This window comes from Lynx rufus, unplaced genomic scaffold (assembly GCF_022079265.1).
Source record: "Lynx rufus isolate CCGP_SWC_20201006 ecotype Redwood Valley unplaced genomic scaffold, mLynRuf1.p SCAF_3, whole genome shotgun sequence".
Taxonomy (NCBI): Eukaryota; Metazoa; Chordata; class Mammalia; order Carnivora; family Felidae; genus Lynx; species Lynx rufus.
The window spans coordinates 3,653,335-3,665,468 of record NW_025814845.1 but is presented as its reverse complement, the minus strand read 5'-3'; the positions used below and the strand labels follow the sequence as shown (position 1 = coordinate 3,665,468).

Below are 12,134 nucleotides of genomic sequence, written 5' to 3'. Positions count from 1 at the left end.
ACTGGAATGTAACTCAGCCGAATCCACCTGTCTGTCTTCTCTGTCTCTCAGCTCTGCCTCACTCTGTGTTGGCTTCATGCGCAGGCTGCCTCTCCCTGTGTGGGGGCAAGATGCCCCCAGCAGCTCAGGGTGACCCTGTTCCCGCTTGGCATCCCCAGAACACACTTCTCCTTCCGGTAGTTCTAGCCAAGTCCCAGGCCTGAGTCTCATTTACTTGTGTGAGGTCGCATACCCTTGGGGCTTCTCCACCAGGGGCAATTTTGCCCCAGCAGGGGACGTTTAATGACCGTATCTGGAGGCGTTCCTGGTTGTCACTGCTAGGGGGTGCTGCTAGCCTCTAGTAGGAGCCAAAGAGGCTGTGAAACGTGCTACAATGCCCACGACAGCCCCCACCACAAAGAATTTTGTGGCCGCAAGTGTTAATAGAGCCCAATGTGCGAAATCCTGGTGATTAGTGCACTTTAAAGGTACTGTATCACGTGCCCGTTCCTGGAGCCACAGTGGGGTGGGGATGGGACACAGAGTGCAGGCAGGAATGTGTCTTGGGGGAAATCGCACCAGAAGAAGGAGGATGGGTGTTTTTTTATTTTATTTTTTATTTGAGAGAGCATGTACGCGCCAATGGGAGAGGGACAGAGGGAGAAAGAGAATCTTAGGCTCTACGCTCAGTGCAGAGTCCAATGCAGGGCTCGATCCCACAACCCTGGGATCATGACCTGAGCTGAAATCAAGTCAGAGTCAGACGCTCAGCTGACTGAGCCACCCAGGTGCCACAGAAGCATGGGTATTGAACGAGTAGTACATCATGCCAGGCAAATAGCAGGTTCTCAAAAGTGCTAGTTTTCTTTTCTTTTTCTACTTCAATATTTTGAAATCTGTGTTTATTTTCTAAAAGTTGGAAGGAATGTAAGCTCTCTAGGTGCCTGCTGAAGGAGCCTGCAATGCATATGGCAAACCTTTACTAGGCTTGAACAATAGAAATCTCTCCTCTCACAACTGGGGAGGCCGGAAGTCCAAGATCAAGATGGCAGGGGATGGCAGGGGAGGGTTGCTCCTGAGTCCATTCTCCTTGGCTTATAGGTGGCTTTCTTCTCACTGTGTCCTCACACGGCCTTTGTCCTTATGGGAGAGCAGGCCTGGTGTCTTTTCTTCCTGTCTGTTCCCGTTGGATGAGGGCCCCACCCTTACAACCTCATTTAACCATAATCTCCTCTTTGAATGCCCTGTCTCCAAATATAGTCACCTTGGGGGTTAGGGCTTCAGCTGAGGAATTGGAACATAGTTCAGTGCATAGTAGAACGCTTACACTGGTCGCTGACCTCCTCCTCTTTCAGGCTGGAATTGCCTTAGGAAGGTAATTCTGCCCCAGAAGCAGAGCCTATGAGGGAGCTTGGGATACATACGTTTTGTTGAGGGAAGGCTCTTCAGGAGTTCCCTTGACGGCGATGCAAGCAGAAGAGAGAAAAGGGGAAGAGAGCCAAGCCAGGCCGTGCTCTCAGGTCCACTCTGGTCTCGGCTGGCCCGCAGGGATCTGGGGCATGAATCCTACCCCGGAGGGATCCCATCTGGGCAGGGGGGCCGCATTCTCTTCCCACCACTCTCCAGCCATTGGCTACAGGCTGCTCTGGGGGAGGGGGTTATCTTCTTGGGTGGCCCTTCTGGAGAAGAGGAGCCTTGCTTGAGCAGCCACATGTACAAAGTGGGTGATGGAGGAGAGAGCTGAGGGACAGAGGGGTACCTGCCGGGACTCCTGATCCCCCACCCCCATTCTGCCAGCCTGGGAGCCTTGCCTAGCACCGTGAGGGTGCCAAGGATTCTGGGAGAAGGAAGCCGTCTTGGGGTTCGTGCCAGAAGGTATGAAGAGAGACTGGGCGTGGTGGATGTAGACTTCAGGAAGGCAGAGTTCCAACGTCTCAGAGAGTCTGCCAACCCCAAACACGCAGCAGCTTTGGTACAAGCTGTTTCTGCATGATCTGTTTGTTGTATTACAGATGCATGAGCTGGAAATTATGGTTGAAAGTCAACAAGTTGTCACTCCTGCCCCACACTGCCCACCACACATCTATTAGAACCAAATAGTGGCCTCCCCTGGGCCCACGTCAGACCTTCTGTTTCCCTCTGTTACATCACTTAGCATTTTGTGCTGTAACCACTTACTGACATTTCTGTCTCTTCCTTGAGGGGAGTTCCTTGCGGGGAAGCTCCTTGAAGCTCCTTGATGCAAGAACCACACGTACATGTGAGTGCCAGCACTTGGCGCAGAAGCTTGTGCACACTAGGCAAGCAAGCTTGTTGGACAGATGGAAGGATCGATGGAGGAATGCCTGATGCTTGAAGGTTTTTCTACCGTAACTTCCCAAAGTGGCCATTTTTCTCCCGCTTGCGTACTTCCATTCACTTGTGCGTTTATTTTCCCAACAAATATTTCTGGAGCACCTGCTGTGTGCCAGGCACTTACGGGTGAACAAAGTGGACAGAGACAGCTCTCTGGCAGAGGGAACAGCAGCTGTAAAGGCCCTGAGGGACGACTGGGCTTGGCTTCTTGGAAGATAAGACAGGATGTCAGCGTGGCCGGGGCCACGTCAGTGAGTAGAAAATGAAGCTAGAAAGAGGTCACTGAGCTTGGATCCAGAGGGCCTTGTGGGGCAGGGTTGGGACTTGGGCTTTTCTCTAAGGTGGGAAGTTACTGGTGTGTTGTAAGAACTGGCCCGATTTGCAGCCTGAAAGGCCTTCTGTTATCAGTGGATCTGGGGACGTTACAGCATCTTGCGCTGATAGGGTGAGGTGATCTGGTTTGCACCAGGTTTGTGACAAGACACGGTGAGAGGTAGTGGCAGTTTTAGGAGTTTTGGACATATTTTAGAAGTAGAAAAAACAGGCCTTAGAGATGTATCGTAATGTGGGTGGGTGAGGGACAGAAATAAAAAATAATGCTAACGTTTTCTGGTGAGGGACAGAAATAAAAAATAATGCAACGGCAAGGACTGTGGTGTGGTGTTGTTGTGGGTTTTTTGTTTTTGTTTACATTGTTTTTTCTGAGGTAGGAAGTCTTTGGGAAGAATAGGGTGGGTTTTTTTTTTAATGTTTATTTCCTTTGTGGGGGTGGGCAGAGAGAGAGAGGGAGACACAGAATCTGAAGCAGGCTCCAGGCTCTGAGCTGTCAGCACAGAGCCTGAAGCGGGGCTTGAACTCACGAATGGTGAGATCATGACGTGAGCCAAAGTCGGACGCTTAACTGACTGAGCCACCCAGGCGCCCCAGGAAGAGGATTTGGGGAGGAAGGAGGCCAATGTTACGAATCCGGTTTTGGGTATGTTAACCTTGAATTGTCTGTAAGACTCCCTCGTGAAGAGGTGAAGCAGGCAGTTGGATATATGGGTCTAGCACTCGGAGGAGAGCTCAGAGCTTGGATGTAAGTCTAGATGTCATCAGTACATAGGTGAAACTTGAAGCCAGGACACAAGACGAGATCACCTGGGAAGTGCATAGAGGCCAAAGAAATAGGCTCAAGGGCTGAGGCCGGGAGCCCCCCGGTCTTGAGAGGGTTGGGAAGATGGTAAGGATTAGCCAGCGAGGTAGGAGCAGACCCACCACTCAGAGCTGGAAAGCAATGAAGGAGGGAAGTGGTGATCACCTGTGTTCAAACGGAAACAAGGCCCGAGAGTTGGTGGATTTAGCAATGTGGAGATCTCTGGTTGCCTGACAGGAGCTGTTTCAAGGGCACAGTGGGGGAGACAGCTACTGGAAGGGGCTTAAGAGAGAAGAATAACTCGAGACAATGAGTGTAGATGGGTGTACCTGGGTGTAGTTTTCCTTTTAACAGCATGGTAATGAGATGTTCCAGCAGAGAGGGGAAAACTGGTGGGCAGGGGCCAGAGATGAAACTTGCTGAAGCAACATTCTTGTGCAGGTAGGAGCGGGGTGGGGAACTGGTCGGTGATTGGCGGGATTGGCCTCAGGTGGGAGCACGACAGTATGAACTCAGGAAAATGAGGGAAGACAGTGTGTGGGCACAGAAGCAGGGAGGTCGATGCATGTGGAGGGAACACGTGAATTCCTCTCCAGATTGCTTCTGCTTTCTCAGTGGAGTAGAAAGCAAGGTCATCAGCTGAGAAAGAGGATAAGGGGATTTGAAAACAGAGAAGTCATATGAAATAGTCCTCGAGGAGAGCAGGACATTGAACAAACCAGGGAACTATAGAATGGTTGCCTGGAGGCCCCAAAGCCCACTTGAGATTGGTGGTCATGAATTTCAAGTGACACCAGTCATGTAGTTTGGGTTTTTCTCCAGCCAAGCTGAGCTCTGTGGTGCATGTGTGAGGCAGGTCAGGATCTAACCAGGGTTGGGGTTTGCCAGGCACATATGACGAAGGCAGGTGGGTCAGTGGGTCAAGGAGTTGAGGATGTGATGGCTATTTAAAATGATGGACCATGGAATTCAGGCTGAGTAAGCAGGAATGGACAGACATGAGGAAGGTGATGATTGGTGGAAACAAGGTACGATCTCGGTTTATAGGCCAAGCTAGACTTAAAGAATTGTTGGAAGGGTGGGTGATGGAAGCCGTATCTCCAGAGGTTCCCCAGTTCACTAATCCCTTACAGAAGTACTTTCTAAATTCCCTGTATCTTCCACCACTTGGTCGTGTGGGACTGAGTTAAAGCATGACACAGCGGAAGCTCTCACATTTCTCCTGAGCCTCCCTTTGACCATTTCTCCAGTGACGTGCTCTCCACTCTCCTCATCACCTTATCACTCTTCCTCGTGTTTGGCCCCTTTTGCCAAGAGCTGATAATCTTCTGGGTTGCCCACGAACATTCTGCAATATGGGAAAGCTCAGAACAATGAGTGCGCTGTCCCAGGGGGGGTTCTCAGGGGTCACTGGAGTTCTGTGCTCAGAAATGGCGTGTCCCTGGTCTCCCTTGTTTTTGTTGCCATGTTCATCCCCGGGGAAAAAATGGAAACACAGTCGTTAAAATCCACGTCTCTGAACCCCAGTGAGTCAGCTTTGCAAATTATTTGCGAGTAAGGTTTCCGTCCTCACCGGGACACTGTCAGGCTGGGGGTTATTTTGGGAAGGAATACATTAATATGATGTACTTGCTTAGAGGGTGTGCAGCCCTGTTTGCAAATGTTCCAAGTCAGACCTGAATGGGATTTTAACATTCTCTGCATGGCACAAAATACACCATCGCATCCAGTGCAGGACCTCAGGCCAAAGCACTTAGGGGCACCCTTAACTCTTCTTTCTCTGTACCTCTGTCCAATCCAAATGCAAAGCCCATCAACTGTCTCCAAAACACACGGGGCTCTGACCACGTCTCGCCACCTCCACTGCTCCCGTTCTGGCGCGAATTACTATTGGCACTTGCCTGGTCCGCTGCAGGAGCTTCCCAGCCAGTCTCCCTGTTTCTGCACTTATTTCTTCAGCCCATGGTCAACACAGAAGTCTGCGCGATCTTGTTAATATGTTACTCAGGTCATGGCACCCCTCTCCTTAGAATCGTCCCGTGGCTGCCCATCTCTCTCCAGGGGGGAGCCCAACTTGCCATGGTGGCTCCTACAAGACCCTTACTAGCTCCCCCTCCAGTCTCTCTGCCCTCACTTCTACTATTTGCTTTCCTGTCCTCCTCTGCTTCCAGCTGTGCTGGCCTCACTGGTGTACCTGAAAATGACCCATGTCTGACTGTTAGTACCTCCCTGCCAAGATTGCTGCTCTCTGATCTCCATATGGCTGGTCTGCATTCCTTCTTCAAGTCTGTGCTTAGATATCACCTTCCCAGATGTCTCCCTGAGTAAAACTCCTTCCCTCTCCTGTATTAGTTTTCTCTACAGTCTTTGTCTTTTACTTGTTTATTGAGAACATGAAGAGTAGGGACTGGGTCATGGTGGCAGCTATATGCCAGAACTTAGAATGGTGTTCAGCACTCAGTCCACACTTAGACGTTGTGTTGAGTGCATGAATGTCAGTTGAACGAGTGAACATCTGTTGAAAGAATGAATGACTGTGAGTAAATATAGCAGCCGCCATTGTGGGGAGCTTAGTATCAGGGTGACTGGAATGCTAAACCTCCCATTTCATAGTATGTGAACTTGACCAAGTACTCAAGTTCTAGATCTATTTCCTCACGTGGGACATGGGGTAGCAAGATTACCTAATGCATAGGGTGTCCAGTGAGTATAAAGTACTTAAAATAGTGCCTGAGACATAGTAAGTACCCAGTGAATGTTAGCTGTCACCATGGATTGGTTTTCAGTTTACTGAGGCTCCAAATAAGTTCTAGGTGCCATCCTAAGCACTTTGTGTAAATCATCTGATTCTTACAGGAGACTTAGAAGGTAGACATTGTTACATCCATTTCACAGGGGTGGAAACCAAGGCTCAGGGAGGGTAGGAAACCCGCCCACAGTTGTTCAGTTAGCATGTGGCTGAACTGTCCAAGCAGGAATAGTATTGGAGGTGGATTCAGGAGAGCAGCGTGTGTCCTGCCCACAGACCTAGAAGCTAAAGTAAGACTCAGAACAGGCCAGAGCTGGGCCACATGGAGGAAACCCGGCTCAACATCTAGAATTTACTCCTTCATTTAGGCAACAAATTTGAATGGGGCACCTGCCTGTACCAGCAACTGGCTTAGTGCCTGGGGCTACAGTGACAAGATAAAAATCTCTGCACGCATGGAGCTTATAAACATAAACACAAATAAATATGTAAGCTAAACTCCCGTATTGTGGGGGCTGCAAAGAAAATAGAAAGGGTGATAAGATTGTGGGGGATGGGCTCTGCAGCTGGGGGAGTAGTCACATCAGATAGTGTCAGAGGTGGCATTTCAGTCACTTCAGTGAGATAAGACGAATGGATCGAGGGGCACCCATGACACGGGTCGTGAGTCAGGAAGCTGCCCGGCACACCCAAGAGATGGCAGGAAGCCTCGTGAGCACAAAGGCACGAGTATCGGACGGTGTGGCCAAGGCCATGTCATGCAAGGTTGTTTAGGCCCTGGCGAGCGGTTTGTCCCAAGCGCAGTGGGAAGGTTTTAGGTAAGGGGAAGTGTGTCAGTGTTTGCTTTGCAAGGATCACTCTGGCTGTTCTGTGGACCCTGAATCCTACAGGAGGGCAAGAGTGGAAACGGGAGCCACCTAAGCCATCCTGCGTCTGTCTGAGTGTGAGATGGTGGTGGCCTGCCCCTCTGCCGGACTGTGGACCAGAAACGGAAGAAGCGCTCTGCTCAGGGATATACTCTGGAAGCAGCGTAGGCGGGACTCAGTGATGCAGGCAGGAAGGAAAATAAGAGATGTAATTATTATTCCCCTATTTTTGGTCTAAGCCCCTAGGAAGGTGGAGGTTTTATTTACTCAGATGGGGAAGACTGTGGAAAGAGGGGTTTGGATGCCTTTGTGGGGGGCGGTTAGCAGTGGGGATGCATGAGTTCTATTTTTTTTTAATGTTTATTTGTTTTGGGGAGAGAGACAGAATGCAAGTGGGGGAGGGGCAGAGAGAGAGGGAGACACAGAATCTGAAGCAGCCTCCAGGCTCTGGGCTGTCCGCACAGAGCCCGACCCGGGGCTTGAACCTACGAACTGTGAGATCATGACCTGAGCCAAAGTCAGACGCTGAACTGACTGAGCCACCCAGGCACCCCAAGAGTATGTTATGTTATGTTATGTTATGTTATGTTATGTTATGTTATGTTATGTTATGTTATGTTGTGTTAAAGTTTATGTATTTATTTTGAGAGAGAATGTGCACGCATGCACCAGGGAGTGAGGAAGGGCAGAGAGAGAGAGAGAGGGATGAGAGAATCCCAAGCAGATTCCACACAGCGCAGAGCCTGATGTGGGGCTGGAATTCACAACCCTGAGATCATGACCTGAGCCGAAATCAAGAGTCAGCTGCTCAACCGACTAAGCCACGCAGGCGCCCCGAGAGTTCTATTTTAAAGATACATGGCTTCAGATGCCTGCTGGACATGCAAGTGGAAATGTCTAGGAGGCAGTGTGGTATGTAAGTCTGGATTGAGATGAGTCCAGGCCAGAGATACAGTTGGGATTGTCATCAACTAAGGTCACAGCTGGGTGACGTCACCCAAGGAGGGAGTGGAGAGAGAGGACAGACCAGGCTTGACACTGAGAAGGGGAGGCTGGTAGGCAGAAAACAGGAGAGGGCGTGATCCCTGATGTCCCGGAGAAGACTGTGTTTCCAGAAGGAGCCCGTGGCTGTCCGTATCGCATGCTGCTGGGAGGCTGTACCGGGGGGTGGGGTGGGGTGGGGGTGCAGAACTGTCAGTGGTGTTTGTTGAGGCGCGTGATCCTGATCGTCTTCCCAAAGGCAGTCTCCCCGGAGTGGTGGCAATGATCCAATCAGAGAGGGACAAGGACAGAAGGGAAGGCAAACAGACGGTAGTCTTCAGGGAGTTTCACTCTAAAGGGGAAGCGGAGATAAGGGGCAGTGACTGCAGAGGGCTGAGGGTCAAGGGAGACCATAGTCTGCTGTGTTCGCTCGGAAATGATGGAGTAGTTAAGGGATGGATTCTTCTGGGTGGCGGACAGCCAGGGTGCAGGAGACTGATGCCTCTCACCCCCCAGGGTGGCTTTAGCCAAATGCAGGTGGGCTGGTGAACTTGGTGCGGTGGGGGGGTGGGGGTGGAGCAGGGTGGGGAGTGAGGTGGTCCCCACCTGTGACCCTTCCACCTCTTCCTCTGTGAATTGCCCAGCTCACGAATGCTGCCAGCTACAGGTGTGAAAGATGAAGTGAATGACACGAGATGATTTATGTAAAAGCCATGCTCTTTCTAGATTCTTCTAAAGGTCTCTTGTGGAGTCTGTGTCGAGGATTGGGATTCTCTAGGGGTGGACCCAAGAGTCTCTCTTCTTATGTGATGTCGTTGAATCTGATGAGCAGCTATAGCCTTGAGAACCACTGAGTAATGCCAGTATTAGTGCCATGAATATCATTACCATCACTCTAGCATCAAGGGCCCAGTTTAACTGGAGTAGGAGCCCAGGGATCGGGTCTGCTTCCTGGTCAAGCCCTTTATTTCTCCCTGTCTATGGGTCATGGAACATGCTGTCTTGTCCAACATCCAAGAACCCCCTGAGTCTGGCCAGCCTTAGCAATCCTGTCCCGCTTCCCCTCTCTCGACAACCTCTTCACATCCTTGACTTACACTGGACTCTACACCCACAAGATTTGGGCCGTGAGGTCTCAAGGAGTAGAACTGGGGTCAGAGATAGACCTACAGGGAGAATGTTTTGGCTTGTTGGGAGAAATCACTTTTCACACACAAGCCACTACCACACCTGGGATGCAAGGCAGAGACAGCATTGCCAGGGCCCCCAAGCCAGGCCCGCTCTGCGGAAAGGGGCAGGTTGCTGGCACCACAGGGAGAAGGCTGGGGCCAAGGAGCAGACGCACCTGCCAAAGTGGGAGTGGGACCATAGGGAGATGCCCAGCCTCTCCTCTTCCCCACAGAAGACCACATCAGACCCCTCATTGGCCAGTCCTGCCAGGGAGCTGGGAAGGAAGGGAGCCTGGGAAATGTAGTTCTAGTTCCCTTTGCCACAACAGAACAGAGAAAGGGTCCCGGGGTAGCCAGGCAAATGACACACAGTTCCCACTTACACACTCTGAGACCCGATATCTTTACTTCTAATTGATTTCTGTGTGACAGTTTACTCTTCTGTGTCCCTAACTAGGTTTTAAAGCCCCTAAGGGTGAGGATGGGGATTGACTTACTCCCTGTGGCAAACCCTGTGTCTTACGCTCACTACGTGTTTGCTGAGCAGACACGCCAGGAAAGCCCTCGCCCCCGTGAGGGCACAGGTCTTTTCACCACTGCCCTGCTTCCTTCCTAAGACTGACCTGTCAGACCCTCAGAGGACTGAGGGAAGGGCCGTGAGCACTGCGCACACACGGGCCACCAGAGTATTCTCATTGTGCTCTGAAGCCTCGCTAATAACAAAATTAGTGCCCTTGGGTTCGTCTTCTTGGATCCTGAGACTGCGACCTTCTGTATCACAATAAGGGAGGTCGGGGCGCCTGAGTGGCTCAGACGGTTAAGCGTCTGACTTCAGCTCAGGTCATGATCCCGCGGTTTGTGGGCTCGAGCCCCATGTCGGGTTCTATGCTGACATCGCAGAGGCTGGAGCCTGCTTCAGATTCTGTGTCTCCATCTCTCTGCCCCTTCCCTACTTGTGCTCTCTCTTTCTCTCTCAAAAGTAAATAAACCTTAAAAAAAAAAAGAATGAGGGAGGTCAGCCTAGATTGGAATTTCTGTTTTAAGTCTTGGCTAAATCATAATTTTCCCCTCATGGCATCAATTAACTTTTTGACAGTGAGATTGTATTTATGTTTTGAATAAATAATACATTCATATGGCATAACTTTTAAAAGGACCAAATGAATGTAAAGTAGAAGGCTTCCATTGTATTTCTCTCCCCCAGCCAATCAGAACCCCTTCCTGGGGGCAGCCTGTGATACCAGTTTTTTGTGTATCTTTTCCAAGGTTTGTGTCTGTTTTTGCATGCATGTGCATGTGCGTGCGTGCACACACACACACACACACATTCCTTTATCACACAAATTGTTGCATATTCTATGCAAAGTTCTGTACCTTGTTCTTTACACTTGACAATGTATCTTGGAGATCTTCCTGTATCAGAATATAGAAAGCTACTTCTGTTTTAATGTCTACGTAATGTACCATTACATAGATGTATCATAATTTGTTTAAATAAATAATTTGTTAAACAAATTATGTATCATAATTTGTTCACATTATAGAAGATGTTGAACCAGTCTTCGTGCCATCATGAAAGTGTGATTAGCTTTGGGATTCTCCAAGAAGATGTAGGCAGGAGGAAAAAGTTTAATGGAAAGTTTGAGATAAATAAGAAATAGTGGAAAGAGCCCCAGCCTGGAGTTTAAGGCCTCTAACTCACAAAAGTAATAACAAAGTCCCCTTTCAAGTCTCTAGCTTCTTCCAGTTTACAAAACAATTTAATATTTGTTAACTCATTGATTTGTTAGGGAAAAAATATCCTGTGAGAAGCTATGATGTTTTTTTCCAGCTCTTAACTCACTAGTTGTATGGCCTAAATTTCTAACTTGTCTATATCCTGGTTAACTTATCTATAGAATAAGGATAATGAAGTATCTACCTCATAGGGTCATTTTGAGCAGGACGTGAGCTACTCCTGTAAAGTGCTTAGAACAGGGTTTATCATAGAGCAAGAATTTAGTAAGTGTGAGCTATTATCATTCTGTAAATGAGTAAAGGAAAACACAGAGCAATAAATAAAGTAGAGTCACCTAGCTCATAAAAGATACAACTGGTGCAGGGACCCAGGTCTCCAGGCCCCAAACAAGTCGTGATTCTCAACCATGAGGTCTTAGAGACATGTTACCAGAACAGTGACAGCAGTCCTGGCACAGAGCAGCTATAGGAATAATTGCCATAGGAATTTGACTGACCTTGTTCAAGAGAAATTAGTTCAACCTCACACTTAGGGCTGTAATTTATCAAATCGAACATGTCATCGTGTATAAGAAGCATTGTTACACGAAATGCAGAGAAGGAAGGATGGAAGGAAGGAAAGAAGGAAGGAAGAGAGAGGGATAGGAAGAAAGAAAGGAAGGAAAGGGAGGGAGGGAGGGAGGAAGGAAGGAAAGGAAGGAAGGAAGGAAGGAAGGAAGGAAGGAAGGAAGGAAGGAGGAGAAAGAGAAAGGCTGCTAATTAAAGCTATAGGACACTGTGCTGGTTTTCAGACTGTGGTCTCTCAGCTCCAGACTTACCCTCGATGCTCTGCCCTGTGATGCAGGGGCTGGGACCTGCATGTCTCATCTGCCCTTTGATAAGAGGCACACAAGAGCCACACTAGAGGAGGAGGGGCAAGGGGCTTGGTCCTGTTTGGCTGAATTTCCTGCTAGTCCCAGCAGTGAGTCTAGTTCCCAGCCTTTGTCTACACCTCAGAACACTGTGCCCCTCAGAAGAACAGCCCCAGCGGGCCAGTGCCCACCCTTGAAGATAAGCAGGTCTTGAGGGCCCTTCTTCCAAGCCCCCAAAGTGTCAGCACCACATGGGCAGCACCCCGTCTTCAGAGATCCCCCTTTTGACATCTGAGTTCCCCAATACCTGCT

The 12,134-nt window shown here is 49.5% G+C and overlaps 1 protein-coding gene across 1 annotated transcript in view; it reads left to right on the top strand.

Annotated features, from left to right (window-relative positions):
* SLC2A9 (solute carrier family 2 member 9) overlaps positions 1-12,134 on the top strand; it is a 257,458-nt gene that overhangs the window by 72,020 nt on the left and 173,304 nt on the right. The window lies entirely within an intron of this gene.